The sequence below is a fragment of the Corvus moneduloides genome, chromosome 2 (genome assembly GCF_009650955.1).
Source record: "Corvus moneduloides isolate bCorMon1 chromosome 2, bCorMon1.pri, whole genome shotgun sequence".
Classification (NCBI taxonomy): Eukaryota; Metazoa; Chordata; class Aves; order Passeriformes; family Corvidae; genus Corvus; species Corvus moneduloides.
Window position 1 is genome coordinate 81,179,013 of NC_045477.1, and position 12,392 is coordinate 81,191,404.

The window sequence follows — 12,392 nt, forward strand, 5'->3', positions numbered from 1 at the left end:
GCAGTTTGCTTTGGTCCATACTGTTTAAGGACCACCTGCCACATGGGATCATTGCATGACACACTCTCAGACAATACTGAGCATGCAAACCTCACAGCACCATGTTCAAAGATCAGGGAATAACTGTGTGCACTAGACAGAACAAATGTGGCCAGCTTTAAGGGGTGTAGAAGAAAGCCATGTATATGCAACACAAAGTGTCACTTGACCACAGGGTCAAGTGAGAAGAGTCAGGATCAGAGAAGAGTCATATGTAGTATGGAGATGTCCCTCTACGGTCCTGCTGGAGGACATGAGCACTGTATTGCCCTGAGCATGTTCATTACATTTACAGCTCTTCATTAAGACAATGAATGTATTAAAATCTTTTATGTCTGGGCTTCAGCTGGTTGGCTATCACAGTATGGAAAGACTTCTTTCTGATGCACAATAGCCCAATTGTACTTTGTGGGTAGAGGGTTACTCTAACACACTAGAAATGAGCTGGAATATTGGTGGGAAGCACTCATTTTCTGAAATCATATGGAGAATCTTTCTTCTCAGATGCTTGTCTGCTACAGCTTTTTCACACAGTGAATGAAGTGCCAGAGAATTCAACAAATCTATAAATGGGAAATAATTTGTTTCCAAGTCAGGGGTATCCTGTCTTCCTTTGAAGCACAGGGCATCAGTTTTCTCTTAGGATCATCTGGCAATAAGGCACCACTACAGACTAAAGGAGAAGTCAGCCCCTACCAGGCCTTTGGTCAACTTCAGTTTCTCCGTTTCTTTGAGCACAGCATGCACAGCTCAGTCTGCTGTGGGATAAGACAGCTTCTGCTGTGATTGCTGAAGATGAGAACAATGTCATTGGGCTGGCTCTCTGTGGCTGGGCCTTGAGAAAATTTAATAGCACATGGCGCATGGTATCTGTAATCTATTGATTCAATATGGCCTTGAGTACTGAAATAATGAAAGTCTGCAAAGCTTCCTAATAAATGTATTGTGAATGTATTTGAAGTGTTATTTCCCAAGAGCATTCTGAACAGATGGGGCAAATGCTGCAATTGTCATATGAACAAATTTAATGTTGCATACATGAAAAAAGACATTGCAAAACTTGTGCAGAAGCAGCAGCTTTCAGACTTTGTTTCCTTGGATGATGGCATTGCACAAACTTTGGGTGAATTGTTTATGGAAATCTTATGCTCCAGCATTTAATAATAAAATATTTGTGCAATTAACTTGCATGACTTCATGATTTCTCCTTACTATGAAAAAAAAATTAGAGAAAAGAAAGAGTTATGGCCCTGGCTATGAATCCTAATGGCCTCTGTATGTACATGTATAGGTGCCCACACACAGGAAAACTTGATACACAGGTGAATTTTTCTATTCTTTAAAAAAATGAGATAAGCTTGAACTGGCTTGACGGCCTTTGAAACAGCAAATTAATCTTAACTTGTGAAGACAGGCATAATGTCAGTGAGACTGTGCCAGCTTTCCCTCCCCGCAGTACATGAATATATAGATACAAAAAAGGGTAATTTGTAAAGTTTCTTTTTAGTTGTAGCCTTGAAAATAAAGGGGCAAAGAGAATTCATATCTGAATTTAGGAGTTTGCGGTGATCTGAAACAGAATGTTGGATTTTCTTGGTAGCCATTATTATCCAAATATAAGCACAGTTTATGCCGGTATGGGCTCAAGTTATTTTGCTCCATGCATCCTTCCCTTGCAGGAAATTCCCTAAACCGATTTTAGGCGAGAGAGAAAGGCGCTGCACGGCATAGAGATTGGGTATGCCGGGTTTCTAGTGCCACATAAAAGTCTAACGAATTCCTGGAATCCCAGTGTTTGAAATTCACGTGTGGAGACACATGAGGGCACCACTGGGCGGGGATGGCTGCCGGTGGAAAATGGACGTGTGCTGGCCCTTTCTGCGGACTAGCTCGTAAGACTCCAGGCAGGGGACATGGCTAGTGGGTGGCTTCAGGACAAGCGCCTGACATACAGGTGGTGCAGCAGAGAAGGCGAAAATGGAGACTAGAAATATAGAGCTCGTGTTCTGTTAAAGGATTTGACAGATCAGCTGTTGAGTTTCAGCAAAATTGAGCAACATTTCTGAATATAATTTTATAAAATACAAATAGTTCTATTCAAACATCGTGTTTAAATAGTAAAACCCCCTTTAGTCCTTGTGGTACTTTTGTAGTAAAAACTAATAATACAAATAAGACAAAAAAAAATCCCTGCAAATATTAAAGAGTTAATGGTATTTAACTTTGTCTTGCCTTCTCATAAGTTTTCTAGGCTGCACCTTCCCAAGTAGGATAATATTGACTAAGCCTCATTAAACTGATTGAGAAATTATTTTTAAAGAAAAATGCAAAATTAATGATCCATGCTCTAAGATCAATAAGCCACTTCAGAATGTACATTGATAAACTATTGCTACTAAAAAATACTCTCAATTTGGTATGCAAAATGACCACGATGAGGGCAAGTGCTGGCTAGGCACTTAGGAAGGCATGAAATTCATACAGGGAATAGCTGGTGAAGAAAGGGTGCTCTTGGCACTGACCCACTACTCAATGAGTCAGCAGGAAATTGCCATTGCAACAAAAACAAATCACAATGAGGGATTTATTGGCAAAAATTCTATATGTAAGTCACCATTAATTATTCTACTTTCTTCATTACTGCTGAGGCTTGGCTGGTCTACAGTGTGCTGTTGTGGATGTTATATTCAAATGACTGGAGGAGAGCAACAAGAATGATACAAGTTTGAGAAAATGTGGCAATTTGAATCAAAAAGTACAGTCTGAAGGGAAAATATAACTCATTACAGCTTTAGATGTATATGTAAAAGATTGTCATAAATAGGATAACATCAGTCATCCTCCATAGTCAAAAGAGGAAGACAAAATTTAATCAGGTTACTTTGCAGAAAGACTGCTCAAAGCCAGTCAAAGGGCACAGCAAATTGCCTGAATAGGTACCTCATGGGTGGTTTTTAAAAGGAAGGTAAAAACCCATGTTGGATTTGGCCCGGAATATATTTAATCCTGCTTCTGGGAGTAGATGCTTAATAGAAGGCCTCAGGAGATCCTGCATTTTATGGTATCAGCTGTGCACTAAACTCTTATTGATGGAACACCCTGTTGAGGCTTTTTGCATATTTAACAACTTCTTTAGTTCTGCTTTCTCTCATTTAATGAAGATTTTTTAAAAAGTGCCAGAGAAAAAGAAATGTTACAATCTCATTTATTTTTTCTTCACAAAACTGCCATTCACCAAGATCAAAATCATACAAAAAGAGGGAAGGAATGGACAGAGATGTTGCTGTTGCTGCTTCTGGTCACCTAGGGGCTACCATAATCAGCATAGGTTTATGCTGGAGCAGCAGATTTTTATATTTTATTTTCCACCCTTTTCAAAGCCATTGTCTCTTACAAACTGGGTGAGGGTGCTTACCGTACCTGGCGGCATCCTCAGCTAGGCTCTGGCTGGGCTTTGTGTTTACTCCATTTATTCTATTTCCCTTTCAAGTAGAACAATATTACCATAGTTTTGTTCATTGGGTATACTCAAACACATTTAAACAAGAGGTCGCCTTGAATGGACTAGTTAGAACTGGTTTCCAATTAGCCTTAAAACATTAATTTGTCACTCTGCTCATTACTAAAAAAAGGATTTTTCTTCTTGTCTCTTTTTTCAGGAAGTGGCTAAGTGGAAGGGGTCACTTTCTTTCTCAAAATGTAACACATTTCTCAGTAGCAGTTCAGTTACTGATCCTTGTGAAAGACCTCAGGGACAGTCTAAAGGAATGTAGTTGAAATTGAAGTGCAGCTGCTTTCTGATTTATTTCCTGCTCCGCCACTTTTACATGGGGATGCTGCAGCGGTTAAGATCCATTGAGGATGGGGCAGTTGTGGCCTCACCCCTGGATGTTGCCTGGCTTTCTGGAGAGCCTGTTCAGGGACCTGAGCTGCTTGGAAATGAATTGTGGGGTTTGTCAGATGAGGCTTCAGCTCTCTCAGCCCACAGAGCAGGGGTTCGCTGGGATCGTGGGGGGCCAGGGGTCGCTGGGGACGCACGGCTGGAGTCGGCAGTGCTCCAACAGCTCCGCCGAATCGCACTTTCAGCTTCACCTGGCAAAAGAGCATAAGCACAGTTTGATGGGCTGGAGGCAAAACCGGAAACATGGCAGCTGCCCCTCTTTCTGGATGGGGAACATTCCATGTTTTTTAGGGAAACGTGCCAAGCCTTGTTCCAGGGACAGCGGCCTGTGGGAGAACGGGGGCAGAGGGGTACCGGGGGCCTGCGCTGGCAGCTGCTGGCGAGGGGAAGAGAGCCCATTTTGCCTGTGAACGACACTTCAAACGAACAGAAACTGCTCACGAATTCGGGTCAAAATGCGGGAAGAATGAACCCTGGGAGCCAAGCCACGCGTTTGTTTCCTCCAGAAAATCGTCCACGGTTCCGGTAACACGCCATAGCTCCAGCAGCCAAAAGGAAGCCGAACAACACGACGCAAACCCAGGATTTTGGCCGCTCTGCAGCACCGCCCGCCCGCCTCTGCCCCCGTTGTTTCGCGGAGGAAACGCTCGGGCCCGTCCCCGAGGCGGGCCGGGCTCGGGGCAAAACACTGCGGGCCGGCCCGCACCCCGCGGGAGCCCCGGCCCCCGCGCTGCCGCTGCCCCTTCCCCGGCCCCGGCGGCGGCCGGACGGCGCGGGCTGCGGCGGGCGGGCCCGGCCCCGGGGCGGTGCGAGCGGCGCTCGGCCCCGGCAGGGAGGGGCCGGACCGCCCCTACGCGAGGAGCCGCCGCCGTCGCGGTCGCGGCGGGAGAGGTGACAAGCCGCTGCTGTGCGGAGCCACCTCCGCCCGGCTGGGAGAAGCGGGTGTCCCCCCGCTCCGCGCTCCGCGCTCCGCTCCGAGGTAAGGCAGCCGTCCGCGCCGCCGCCAGTTCCCCCCGCGCCGCCGCCAGCCCACCCCCGCTCCGGAGTGGTTGCGGGGCCACAGCGCGGGGACAGCCCGTGTCCTCTCGCCGCGGGGCCGGGCCGCGCGGGGACGCGGCCGGTGCGCGGCGGCGGCGGGACTTCGGCTTGCCCGGCGCCCCGGGGAGGAGTCGCGGCAGCGGTGCCGCCGGCCCCGGGGGAGCCTGGCGGCCGCGGCGGCCCGCGGCGCCTCCCTGCGCGGGGAGCTGCCGCTGCTGCCCGTCCCGCCGCATCTGGACCCCCGGTCCCTCTCGCTGCCCCCGCCAAGGGCGCGGGAAGGCGCCCCGAGCCCCGCGCCGGTTCGGGTGCCCGCTGCCCCCGCTGCTCGCCTCCCCTTCTCTTCCCTGGGGGAGCCGCCGCGGCGTGGGACGGGGCGGGAGGCGGCGGGCGCTGCTGCCGGGCCGTCGCGTCTGGTTCAGCGGTGATTTATGGTTTTGTTAACTCAGCATTTGGCACGGCGTGCGAGCGGGGAGAGCGGCGAGCGGGAGTCATAACTTTGTGTTACTTCTGGAAGGGAAAGGGAAAGGGCCCCGTGGGGCCGTGGCCGCCCCAGCGGCTTCCTCCAAATCCTCCCTCCCCGCTCCATGCCCGCCTGCTTCATCCCTGCGCCGGGGGCTCGCTGCAGCCAGCGGGGAATAGCGCTGGGCAGGTTCGTGGGGGGGACACGATACGGGACTGCCACCCGTGAAGGTGAGCGTGACAGAGGGGGAAAAACTGTCTGAAATTAAATGTTTTTCTTACTGCTGGTTTTGCGTGGAAACCCTATATATTTATTCCATGTACGTACATATGTATTTGTCTACATATACACAGAATATGCACACGTATTTTTTGAACTATGAGAACATTGCCTATAGGCTTCTGTTTCCAGATGTTTTGTTTTCTGTTTCTTTTGGGCATATTTACATTTCTGCTGGGAGCGAAACAGACAGCAGTAATGTGGCTGAATATGTATTTGAACAGTAGCAGGGAACAACTTGTGTGCCTTTAATTCAGCTGCAGAGGATATCCATGTGGGATTAATGTACTTAAGTGATCGTGTCACACTGACGTATCTTGTTCAGACTTGTAGATTTTTAAAGCAGTGTGGACTTGTAGGTAGTAGCGGAAGTGTAATTAATTTTAAACATGTGACTTGGCCTAGTGCTTTTGATTTTAACGTGGTATTCGTACCTTGGTAAGTATACATAGATTTAGCCATCTGTCCTCTATTTTCCCTTCGTGTGTGTGCATACCACACTGTGCAAATGAAAAAGGTACCTGCGGTAAGCTTTAGGGCTAAATACATGTTTCAACTCTTCTGGGAAATGCTCTAAAGTTACTTTCAAGGACTAGTGGAAAGCGTCTTTCATACAGTTTCTGAGTATGTTTAAAGTAAAAAAAAAAAATAGTTGCTCCAGCATCAATTATGTCAATTTGTAGCTTGTATTTGGCACTAATACTATTTGCATTCATCGAGTACAGTTGATACTGCTGCTGGAAGGGATGTAATTTTTCCCACTGTGGACAAGGCCCTTTTGTGCAGTGTCAACCTCATGCTTTTAGAGGATCCGTGAACCCCTGGGTAGAGCCAGCTCTGTGGTTTCTCTCTCCAGTGGTAAGGTGGTGGTGGGGTGCCAGCTCCAGTGTTGCTCATTTGAGATCATAGGCACAGAAGTTCTGCCACAGGCTGGAGCTCCCAGTTGGGGCACACCAGTCTTTGGCGCTTGCCATAGTTGCAGGCACATGCTATGGCTCATCTACATGTCAGTGAAATTCGGAACAGCAGTGGGCCACCCTGGTGATTTGTACAGCGTAAGGGTCTGTCTGTCTGTCCGTGCAAGGTAGCCTGCAGGATGGTGCCTGTTTTCCTGCAGCTGAAGAAATGGGCTGTTTTGTTGTGGTATCCCTGCTGTCACCACAGGAGTGGTACCTATCTGCATTGTGCAGATAGGTGGGTGGATGACATAGCATGTGTCACTTCAACATACTTTCCCCTCTGAAACTTATCTCCTCTATTATTTATGGCCCTCTGAAGAAATGGCCTGGGTTTAGTCAACAGCAAACCTGCGAAAATCTCTCGTCTTTGGAATTGGTATGTTTGGGATTGTGGTGCTGAAATCTTCATCTGAGCATCATTTTCTTAAATTTGGCTTTTATAGAATAACAGTTGTCATAAGAAGATTAAAAATAAAGTCTACTTGCTGCTAACACTTGGTGGGTGAAATTTTCATCTCTGATACTCCAGATGCTCTGCAGTTTCTCTGCTGGTTGCAGAGTCTCTAGAATTGTACTGTGCAGTACTAAACAGACTGCTTTTTCTCCTAACCTAGGGATTCTTAAACTGTGGTATACCGACCATAGCAAAAGTAGTACATGAATTCTGCCATCAGTGGCATGTGACTGCCGTTTGGGAAACCTTCTTAGTCTTGCTTTTCCTTGGGTTAAAAGCTTGGTTACAGGACACTGGAAAAAGTTCTGTTAACTTTTTGTCCTGATTTATAGCAGGAAGAAAGAAAAAGTGTATTAAATTGGTATTCCCATTGCTGCCTCATGGTGTTAGATTTTTTGCATCCTCTGGGTAGCTCTTGGAATCTCAGCAACACTACATGATTATTTTACTCCTTATGCTGCCAAGTAGAATTATATAGCCTAATTTATTTAGATTTGGCATGTTCTCGCTGAAACTCATCCCATGCTAGGTGAATGAACAGTTTGTTTGTTTATATTGCCTTCACTCCTCCCTCCCCTTTTAATAGGCCCTCACAGGTCTTACTGTAGTTCTACTCAAAGGTTTCTGAATTTGGTTGAATTTGGCAATAAAAATAGAAATAAAGAACTATGAACCACATTAAACTTGTTATCAAAGAAGGTATTTTCATGCTGTCAGTTACCAGGGTAGAAATCTCGCCTCTCATGGCTCCAGCCAGTCCTACAATCACATTTACTGCTCTTCTATAAATTTTTTTCTGACAGTTTATTGTTAGCTGTCTGTGGCTGAAGTACTCAGGACAGATGGGAACACGCTCCCTTCATCTTTGAAGAATTACAAAGTCACCTAATTGGCTTCCCAATCACACTGTATCTTTCTTCATAGCCCTCTATCATAACTCAGACTCTTCCAGTCTACTTATTATTCCTTTCCAGATGTCTTTTAACAGTCGAATCTTTGCTGGATCACTTTTCCCCTGATGAATTATTATTTATTTTCTCAGAGGCATCTAAGAAATAAAATGACTGATGGATTATTTTTTTCCCCTCCCATTACCTTTCTTCAATATTCTCCCACGTTCATTTGCAAGTAGAGCTACTTAGAAAGTGTTCATTAAAATGTCATTGAAGTGAAAGTCAAGTGTTAATAAAAAATGCTTTTCAGTTTCAAGTTGCTTGTTTCTCGTGAATAAACCTTTAAAAACAAAACCAATCTCTTTCTTTTCTACTGCTGATACTTTCTTTCCCTGTGCATTTTGCTGTCTTGATCACCGTGGTTGGATTATTTGTGGTAAATGTGTTTGACACAATCTACTGGCTTAAGGCTTTAGAGAAACACAGTATCAAAACACTCAACTAACTTCGCAATAAAAATATATGGCTCAATCAACTACAGGTATGAAGAAAGAGTAGACCTCTTCAAAAATCTTAAAGTGCTGAAGAACTCAACAGTTTATCTTGCCTTGCAGCTGCATGCCAACATGTTGAGCTCACATTGGGTGACTGATGGCAGTGATGACTGTCAGGGGCTGTTCCTCTGCAGAGGCCAAAGTAGCCCTGTTGCTGCCCAGGGCCGGGGCCGTAAGATACAGGGAGCTGTAAGATAGTGGGTAAATGTTTGAGCACTGTGAGGATGCAGCCTGGAAGATGGGAGGATGATGGTATGACACTGTGTTACCAGGGAAGGACATAACACATTCTGGAGTAATCAAATTTCGTAGATTGGAAGGCTTCATGGGCTGTCCAGAGTGCACTGGGGACACAGATGACTCTTTGCCTAGAGAGAGCTGAGGCAGCAATGCTGTTATTGAGTAGCATTTCAGTATGAAAGTATAATGTCAGTGTAAAGGCCAGAAATACTTCTGACCTATGATGAGCTGGGATCATGTATCTTAAAGCAACAAACCTAGGGTCTGTCTGTGGCTGCAAACTCTTGACAGTGCTTTTCTCTGCTCTCCACTGAATTCCAGGTTTACTTTTAATTTCAGCTATTCCTCCTTGTTTGGATGGTGCTGCAGTTGTTTTTGCTGAAGATTAAACAGGTCTGTTGTGTCTTCACAATGGGAAAATTTGAGACTGTTGCTGGCTAATTGACCTAGTGGTTTGACACTGAAGTTAGAAAGTAGTGTATAGGCAATTGAGTTTTGTAGGTCTCTGTAGGGGAAGGAACAAGTAATGTGGAAGCAGCTTTCCACTGCTGCCTTTCTCCATTGCCCCTAGTTTATCCTGGAAGGACCCAGACTATTCATAATATTTTTGTGGGCCCTTTTGAGGTATCCTCCCTGGTGAGACAAATATTTCATTCCTGATGGTATCAAAAAGGAGGTCTGTGAGGTTGGGTATATATCAGCCCATACTTCCTCTAAAAAGAGAAAATTTGAAGTATGGGAAGATCTGTGTCCTTTCTTTAGGATGTCCTTTCATTTGATGTCTCTGGTCTGTAGCGTTAGGGTTATTGAAGTGAGCCAATAATTGGCTTTGTTGCTTATCTTTTTCTGGAATGGAAGGTTTGGTACTAACCAGTGGTTGCTCAGGACAATATATCCACAATGAGTTTCTTCAGCAATGGTAGGACTGCTACTTTTTCAAGGAGGAAGAAGACTTCCAAGTATTTTGTTAAGGATTTCAGGCTGGAAGGAGTATGGTTGAATTCACAGGTCTCAGACCCTGTTTTAAGATTAAGTAATGTCTAAATGGGCTTGGCTTGAGCTGTGTAAGCTGGCTGTTGGTGGATATATGCGAGGTGCAGTTTTGTTTACTGAGAGTGCTTTCCAAGTGTGCGCAAGGTTTTCACAAAGTGGAGTATTTCCTTGCTGTGCAGCATGTCTGTATGGTTGTCATAGGCCTTGAGAATGGAAAGCCTTAGCATAGGCTTTGATGCATTAGTTATTTCAGCATTTATTTGCTATTCTCCATTTGGGAATTTCTGTCCTGTGTGTATGGTGAGATACTGATAACGTCAGGGTGATTTTTGGGTATGTTACTGGAGCAGTGTTTGTCAGGAGTTGACTGTGGTTTTGATCATTGTTGATGTGTGGGTCCCTGAGCCCTCAGGCCCTTGCCCTGCTGCTGTTGATGAGCTCTGCAAGATTTTGGAGTTTCTCAGTCCTTACTCTGCTGAGGCTTTCTCTGGTTCCTGGGAAGCTGGCCATGCTTTTACTTGCCTGAATGAGGCGAGTGGTAACTGCAGTAGTGTTGTGATATCCATAATGTTCAACTTCTCTGTCAAGTGTTAGGTCAAAAATATGGTCAGCTTTGCAGGCTGGACCAGGCGTGATCTGTGAAGGTGCCAAGAGGACTATGAGGAAACTGGCTTTTCTTAAAAAACACAAGGTGATAAGGTTTGGGGATTTTATCACGTTCAACCTTGTCAAAGTGTCTGCTGAAATTCTCAAGATTCATAATTCTAGGGCATTTTGCTACCTTCCATTGCAAGATATTAATGGTAGCCTTCCTAAAGCTGTTTGTTTATTGTAGTCTTTGAGTAAATAAATGTTAGCTTTGGCTTTTCAGGTTAATGAAATCTAATAAAGGTGCGTTAATATAAGCACCTTAGATTTCACATTTGCAGAACAGGTGAGCACAGTGCTTCTGTCTGCTTGTCTTGGATCATGAGGAGCAGGGAAAAAAGATGTGGGTTTTATATCTCATCTAGAGAGCTTTGGGTGATGCAATGTATATCATGTATTTCACTCTCGGGATTGTGTATTGCCTGTTGGCAGTTAGAGGTAGGTCTTACATTACTCAGTTCATTCACTTAATTTCATAATGCTTTGTGCTCTTTGCTTCCTGTTTGTGGTGGAGTGTATGTCTCCTGCTACTTGCAGCTACCAGAAAGTATCTGATTTGTCTGGTTCTTTCCCTCTAATTCCTTGGAAAACCTGGTCCAGTTTATACTATGGCAGATGAAGTGTGCCACGTCGTTCGGACTGCTGGGTCCCACAGGAGAGGCACGTGATTCGTCTTGGAGGCACAAGCTGTTGAATCTGGGAATGGTTAGACCTGGATATGCCTCCTGTGGGAGCCGTGGTGAATGTGGACAGGAAGGATGAGGGCAGGGTAATGTTGAGGCACATTCCATCAGAAGATGGTGTTGGTGGTTTCAGGCAGTCTTTTTTTATTTTTTTTTAAATAACCTGTCCTTGCTGTTGTGAATTAGAGGAAGGGAGAAAAAAATCTGTCCACTTCCTGAGCTGTAAAGAGGCCACTTGAGTAATGGTGTGGCAATAACTGGAGGCCAGAGCTGGGTGGATCTCAATACTCCTCCCTCATGAAGCTGCAGAGGAGTTTGGTCATCTGAATTGTGGCAATGGCCCTGGGGCTGACAGGAGGATTACTACAGCACTGTTCTTGCTTTCTAGAAAGCTTACCTCATTCTTCTTTACAAATTTCAGAGATAGTTGACGTGTTTTTTCTTATGTGGTATGAGCACTTCCAAACCTGCTAGAGCTCATCCCTGCTGCTGCTGAGTCCCTGGTGGAGTCTGCTGCTGGAAACAAACTGGGATGGGGGAAAGTGTCATTAGTACAGAACTGTGCAGAGGCTTTTAGGATTGAGATAATGAATTTTCTAAACAGGAGGAATAATTGAAACTGCTGTAGTTCCACTTTGCTTACTCCAGCAAGATTTTGTCAGTGGGTTCTTAGTTATTTGTTGATTTCTGCATAATAGACTGAAAAAAGGAGCAGAATGAATGGGATATCCATAAAGGTTAGATTTTTTGGCTTTTTTTTTTTTTTTTTTTTTTTTTTTTTTTTTTTTTTTTAGCTGCCAGCACTCTTGAAGTTACATTGTCTCAAAAAGAAGTCTTTGAAGATGGCCGTAATTGGAAAAAGCTGTATAAAATTTGGGGGTTTTTAAAGGACCTATAAGGAACTCCTATAGAAAATAAGCACTGGTAACTTCATTTTTTATTGTTAGGTGGCTTGATCATAGATACCTTTATAAAATAGAAGTGCATTCAATACGCAAAATATCTGAGAGTGCTGAAGTAGAAAGGTCTGAAATTCCGTGGACATTTCTGTGCAGGATGCAGAGCTTTTAACATATCCCTTCTGTCAGCAGTACAAAGAGGAATCAAAAAAAGCAAATGCAAAACATCTGAGTGATAGTGCCTTGTATATACTGCCAGTAGTAAAGGGAAGCGAAAACTAGAAGCCTCTCTAGTTCATCCAGTGTGAATTGAGCATGTGGTCACAGCTTTTGTCAAGGTGGTACTTCTAGC

At 44.9% G+C, this 12,392-nt stretch overlaps 1 protein-coding gene and 1 long non-coding RNA gene across 10 annotated transcripts in view; one reads left to right on the forward strand and one right to left on the reverse strand.

The window, feature by feature from the left end:
- Positions 1 to 3,227: 3,227 nt before the first annotated feature.
- Positions 3,228 to 4,690, reverse strand: LOC116436575. The gene is made up of 2 exons (XR_004237036.1): positions 4,295 to 4,690; positions 3,228 to 4,131 (listed from the first exon to the last, which is right to left on the reverse strand). It is a non-coding gene; the product is annotated as an uncharacterized LOC116436575 (long non-coding RNA).
- Positions 4,691 to 4,777: 87 nt separating this feature from the next.
- MBNL2 (muscleblind like splicing regulator 2) overlaps positions 4,778 to 12,392 on the forward strand; it is a 107,098-nt gene continuing 99,483 nt past the window's right edge. For 4 of the 9 annotated variants that reach the window (XM_032100066.1, XM_032100069.1, XM_032100068.1 and 1 more), the window contains exon 1: positions 4,781 to 4,919. The gene's annotated coding sequence lies outside the window, so the exon portion shown is untranslated. Of the gene's footprint in view, positions 4,920 to 12,392 lie in introns of all 9 variants that reach the window. The other 5 variants (XM_032100065.1, XM_032100063.1, XM_032100067.1 and 2 more) reach the window with 3 other exon arrangements.